At 40.9% G+C, this 6,342-nt stretch overlaps 1 pseudogene across 1 annotated transcript; it reads right to left on the reverse strand.

Annotated features, from left to right (window-relative positions):
* Nucleotides 1–2,854: 2,854 nt before the first annotated feature.
* Nucleotides 2,855–3,879, reverse strand: LOC308428539 (guanine nucleotide-binding protein G(I)/G(S)/G(T) subunit beta-1-like; annotated as a pseudogene). The gene has a single exon. The product of its transcript is annotated as a guanine nucleotide-binding protein G(I)/G(S)/G(T) subunit beta-1-like (transcript).
* Nucleotides 3,880–6,342: the final 2,463 nt, after the last annotated feature.

Raw genomic sequence — 6,342 nt, forward strand, 5'->3', positions numbered from 1 at the left:
CTGTTCAACATGCTGAATCCGTGCGCCCTGTGGCATGCTCAGCGCTCAGTATGATCATTTACATGAAATGGAATACTTAATTTGGAAGTTGCAGCTGAGGCACTAAGATAGAGCTGATATCACACACCAAGTGAATCTTTAGGGGGAAAAAAATGCAGATTTTTCCAAAACCAGATCAAAGTCTGAAATTAGCTTGCCGCTACAGGGAAGATGCGAGATTTGAGAGAGCAGGGCGAGGGAGAAGATTCTGTGATTAAAGAGAAGGTACTGTGTTGGGAACTGTCAGTGGTCCGACTCCTGAAGACAGAGTGGCTGTGAAGCTTCACCTGCTAGGAGTGAGGGTATTTCAATGAGACCACGTGGAAGGCCCAGAAACTGGGTGAGCAGAGCTACTTTGGTGCTAAAGGAAAACTGGAGGTGCCACTGCATGCGAAAATCATTTTTCAGCTACATAGAAGAGTTGAACTTGGCACAGATGTGGGCCTCACGGCTGGGGTCTGCTTCCCCCAAACCCCGGATGTTCAGTGAGACAGGAGCCTCTCCAGAACCATGAGACTGCCCTGGAGCAAAAGTGCTACATGTAGGAACTCTCCCCACCCATCTTCAATGCTTGGATTGACACTTTTTGTATAAAAATTCTTCATAATTTTCATTAATCAGATTTTATTTTATAACAAAACCTCCAACCAGAGGAAAGGATGACTCTGGCACATGGATTTAGAGGCCCAGGTCAATCCCTGCTGTTTCTAAACCTCTGACATAAGCGGTACCTCAAGGCAAAAACCTGGCCAGAACAAATCTGTGCATCTCATGACCAGAACATGAAAAAGTGGAGAGGCTAAGACAAGAGTGCCAAATTCCCCTCTGAGGGCATAACTAATGCTCTGAAACCTCCCAGTAGACTTACCTCTTACAGTTTCTACTACCTCCCAATAGCACCAGATAAATGCCAGCCCCAAACTATAGCATAATGGTGACTTTGAACTTGAAATCTAAGGATTCCAGTGTCTTTCATTCCTTGATGGCCTGTTGACATATAGGGTTTGTGAAGTACAATGGCACATACTCCCAGCGATCCACAATGAATGGGAGCTAGCGAGAATCAAGGTATACTTTTCTCTGTAGCTGGTAAGACCTTAGAAACCATCCTGAACTCATGACTCCTAGTTTACTTTAAAGAGAAAAAACCATCGTAGACCCCACCCTCCTATTCATTTTAATTCTGTGACTTAGCTCACTGTGTCCACCAGAGTGAAGTAAGTGAGCATGGTGGGAAAGGACAGGGTAGCCCAACATGCCCATTCCTTTTAGTCTTTCTAACTCACAGAACATCACATGTATGAGAAACTGAGAGAAAACTGTCTGTACATGCTTCTATGGCTCTGCACATGTACCTTTTTTAACCTCAAAATAACAGGCACATCATTTCAGCAATCATGCATACAAGCAAAACACTCTGATTTTTTTTTTTTGTAAACGGATCTGAGGAACAATAAAATCATTTTAATATTTTCTCTTAAAATAATATTGACATTAAGCAGAAACTAAAAACAGTGGCCAGTTATGAGACAGATTGTGAATGAGTTTTTTAAGCTTTGTGTGTTAGCACTTTCAAGGGTATTTTTTCCTGTTTTTCCATAACCAATGCCACATCTGATTTTGTACCTTGAAAATACAACAGTTAAGACAAAGGGTCACGGTAAGCACAGAATGATTGGAGGATAACAAGAGATTAAAGGAGAAAAATTGAGAGTAAGGGTGAAAAGGGTCTCCCCATCCCTAAACTGCAGGAACTTTATCGTTTTGCTTGGATTAGGTTGTTGTAGTTTCCCGTTGCCTTTAATCACAGGACATGATAGTCCCAAGAGATGCCCTAAACTATCTATTCAATAGGAGGGCATAATCTTTCTTACCTCCATTGTGGAGAAGCAATTTAATTTCTGCTTGGTAATCTGGATCAATCACCCTTCCTGAATCTGTTATTTCTTTCTTAGCCTGGTGGCTCAAGGACATCGAAAGCCCAAAGCGGTCAGGCAGGGGGATGTGTGCTCTTCCAATTCAACGGAAACTCCATTGTGATGTCTGGAAGGAATGCTCTCTACTTATTAGACTACTATAGCTATGACTACACATGTTTAGGTTTTCTATTTTATTCCACTGCTCTATACATCTGTTTTGTACTGGTACATATTATTTTTATTAGTATAGCTGTATTTATTATTGCAGTTTTAGTATTAAGCTCTATAATATATACATATACACATGCATATATATACATATATATGCATACATATATATAAAGTCTGGAATGACAATCCTTCTAGTGTTAGTATTTTTTTTCAGGATTTGTTTTTAATTTCTGTAAAAATGTTGTGTGTATTTTGTTTGGGATTGCATTTAATCCATAAAAGTGGTTTTGGTAGGATGGTCATTTTCATATTAATTCTGCCAACCCATGAACACAGGATATTTTTCCATTTTCTAGTGTCTTTCTGGAGAGAATTTTTTTTCTGGTTAACATTTTTATTGTAGTATTTCCTTTTAAATTTTAACCAAGACAAAACAAAACAGAAACAAAACAAAACAAAAAAAAAGAACAAAGTCAATGGCCCTGGGGGTGGGGGAGGATGCACAATTTGTTTTAGTTTACAGCACAGAGATCCTTCTCTTAATGGAAGTTGTGCTCTTGGTTTCAGCAATAAGTGAAGAAAAAAAGATCTTGCCCTTTTGAAGTTCTGAGGGGAGGTGTGGGTGTCCATGTTAGATTGGTTGGATAGGATATGCTATCGCTGTAACGCTTCAAGGCTGGAATGGTCTTCCAGTCGCCATGGCAGCCACCCACCTGCTACTGGCCTTAGTTCCAGATCTTGAGGAAGCTGTCCCAGGACCCTGTTGCCACAGCCGTGCCATCATCAGTTACCCCCAAGCAGCTGACTCGGTTGTCGTGTCCAGCTAAGACACCTGCTCTGTCAGCTTTGAGTGCATCCCAGACATTACAGCTGAAGTTCTCATACCCAGCGAGGAGGAGGAAGCGGCCACCCTTGGAGAAGGAAACAGATGTGATACCACAAATAATGTTGTCATGGGAGTAGGTCATGAGCTCCTGGTCTGCACGAAGGTCTAACAGCCTGCATGTAGCATCGTCTGAGCCAGTGGCAAAGGCATTGCCGTTGGAAAAGAAACATACGGCATTGATGTCGGACTCATGTCCTGTAAAGGTCTGCCGGCACATCCCTTCTTGGACATCCCAGAGCTTGGCTGAACCATCACAAGCACCAGAAACAAACAGTCGGGTGTCAGGAGCAAGAGACAGGCTCATGACATTTCCAATGTGTCCAGTAAACGTGGTTGTCTGCTGACCGGTCTCGATGTCCCAAAGGACACATGTGGTGTTTCCAGAACTGATAACTATCTGATTGTCTTCCGGGAACCGGCAACAGGACAGATAACCTGTGTGTCCAGTCAGTTCACGACTCACAGGCACATTCTCTTCACGAGTTTTCAGATTGTAAATGGAGCAGATGTTATCCAGGCCACCACAGGCCACGTAATTCCCAGAAGGAGCGTATGCACAGGTCCTGATGCAAGAGGAGCGCAGAGGGATGGCATGAACCTTGTTTGTGGTGTAGCTGTCCCAGATGATGAGCTTTCCATCCTGACAGGCGCTGACAAGGAGCCTTGAGTGTGTTCCCCAGTGCATGGCATAAATCTTTGTCAAATGTCCCCTCAGTGCCTTCTGGTTCGCATTTGGATTCTTCCCACAGGATCAATGTTGTTTGTGATCTGAGAAAGAGTCGCATCTGCACAAGCTTTACCAGCATCTCTAATTTGGTTCTTCAGTTGCTCTGCTTCCTGACGCAGCTGGTCAAGTTCACTCATCTGCACGTCTCGGTGCTTTCCACACTTCAGAATCCCAGCTCTTGACTCAGAATGTTTCTGGTCTGGCTTCCCACACATGTAAGTCTATCTCGCCCTCGCCCGGTCTGGTGCCCACCCTGCCCCCTGGTCGGCATGCTCGCAGCCTGCGGGTAGGAGCTGGGGAGGCTGGTCGGGTCCCCGCGGATGTTCCAGTCCCAGCCCCCCTGCCCTTGCCGCCCGCGCCCTCCACCACCGCCACCTTTGCCGTCCGTCCCTCAGAGGCCTCCAGCCTTCAGGATGGGCACAGCGGGCCCTGCCCCGAGAGAAATTTTAATACCAAAAATTTTGATGCCTTACATAAAAACAATATTTTTCATCATATGTGCCCTTCCCTTCTCCTTTAACTTGTCCCATACACCCATAATCCCCCTCTCAAATTTACATTGAGACTTAATATAAATCTCATTTATACTAATTGAATATTAATGTTACATTTAAATATTATATATATATATATATATAAAGTTTACTGAGATTATTTAGTGATATTTATACATGTGGGATGCAAAATTGAAAATACAAAGCAAGATGCAAATCAATAAACACAGACTTGTCAATAATAAATTTAAGTACACATTAGTGACTTCAATTCCTCAACTAAAAAAGTACCAGCAAGTTGAAAAGATTACAAGACTAATCTTTCTGTTGTTATTTATAAGAAGCATATCTTATCTTCAAGGATAGACAATACATTGAAGTAAAGAAAAGAGAGAGATGAGAAAAGGTGTTCCAAGAAAATGGAAAAACCAACAAGCTGGAATTGATTGCTATCCTACTACTAACAAAACTAACAAAACCAGGACATAATTTGATCAGCACTGGGATGTAGAAAATCTAGCATTGGATAGATTCTGCTTTTTACCCAAATCTAAAGTATGGTCTACCACCTAAATGTGAGCCAAAGAAAGAATGGAAACAGTTGTCATCCAGAGGGGAGAGGAATTTTTGCCAGTGAGTAAATTTTTAAAAAGCAATAGGTGGCAAAATTAAAGTTGTGTTTACATCCTGTCCTGTGAGTCACCCTTGTTCACTGCCTTATTTACAAATGGAACAAAGAGATTTAAAAGTTTGTCGGTTTTGTTCTTTCTCCTCTTGTCTTTTTAATCTAAGAAAATAAAGGTACTTTTCTTGGTTTATAACATTTCAGTCACAAAAATTGTGTTGAAAATGATTAGACACCCTAGAAGACTTTGCCACCCAAATCACCCACATGTTCCAGCTCATGTTACAATTTCTTTAGGGAGCATTAAAATCATTTTTCAATATTCTCACTCAATTTCTTCTATCCTTACTGAAAATAAGAGATGACATTGTATAATGAAAGTAAGTCACTTTAAATTAAACCAGCTTGACTTTCATCTTTCAGTCAATCAAATGTAGATCAAATGTGTTTTTTTCCCCTGAAAAACACAAACTGAAAAATTCATAAAGCACTTCTTACATTTTTTGAAATATAAAGGTTTGTTTATAAATCCCTCTATTTTTAATCTTCTGTCACATTGATAAGCTGTGAATTTTAATTTGTCACTTTACCACATCTTAAAAACAAGAAAAAGCCAAGAAATTTATTTCTGAAGGATAAACACGGTAAGGCTCCTGTTGTGATATGCCTTGCCAAAATGCAGAATTGTTCTTATTTCACATGGTGCACCATAATTAGTCTCTAACAGCCAATAAATTGCTACTTCTAGGACCTTGTCAGTAGCCAAAAATTTTATGCAGAACTTCTGAATCCATTCACCAGAGTAAAAATGCCTTTAGATTACTTTGAAAGGATTAATCAATGCAAGAAATTTAAGCATGATGGTTTGAATAAAAATGGCCTCCATAGCCTGGTATATTTGAATGCTTAGTCACCAGGGAGTGACACTATTTTAAGGGATTAGAAGGACTTAGGGGTGACCTGGCTAGAGGAAGTGATCACTGGTGGTCAGCTTTGATATTTCAAAAGCCCATGCCATGTCCAGAATCACTCTCTACCTGCAAAGCAGGATGTAGAGCTCTCAGCCACATTTCCAGGTCTGTTTACATGCAGTCATAGTGCCTACCATGATGGTAATGGACTAAGCTTATGAAGCCAGCCCTAGTTAAACTTTTCTTTCATAAGAGTTTCTTTGGTTGTGGTGTCTCTCCACAGCAACAGACATTGACTGAGAATCAACAGATATTGCAAAAACAGAACTCAACCATATAGCAAGGAGGGGTGCTATAAAGAAAAAGAATGAAAAAAACTAAAAATTCATAAAACAAGTACTTAGGCTCTGGTCAGTATCTAAAATACAGAAGAAAAGAAGAGTAAAGTTGCACCTCTCTGCGCCAGCACTCAGAAAGTTGATCAAACCAACATAGCTTCATGGTGGAGAGTAGTAACTGTTAAGGGATAGGAACTCTGGGAAGAAAAAGAAGATTACCTCATCAAGGTAC

Source organism: Micromys minutus, assembly GCF_963924665.1.
Source record: "Micromys minutus genome assembly, chromosome: 1".
NCBI lineage: Eukaryota > Metazoa > Chordata > Mammalia > Rodentia > Muridae > Micromys > Micromys minutus.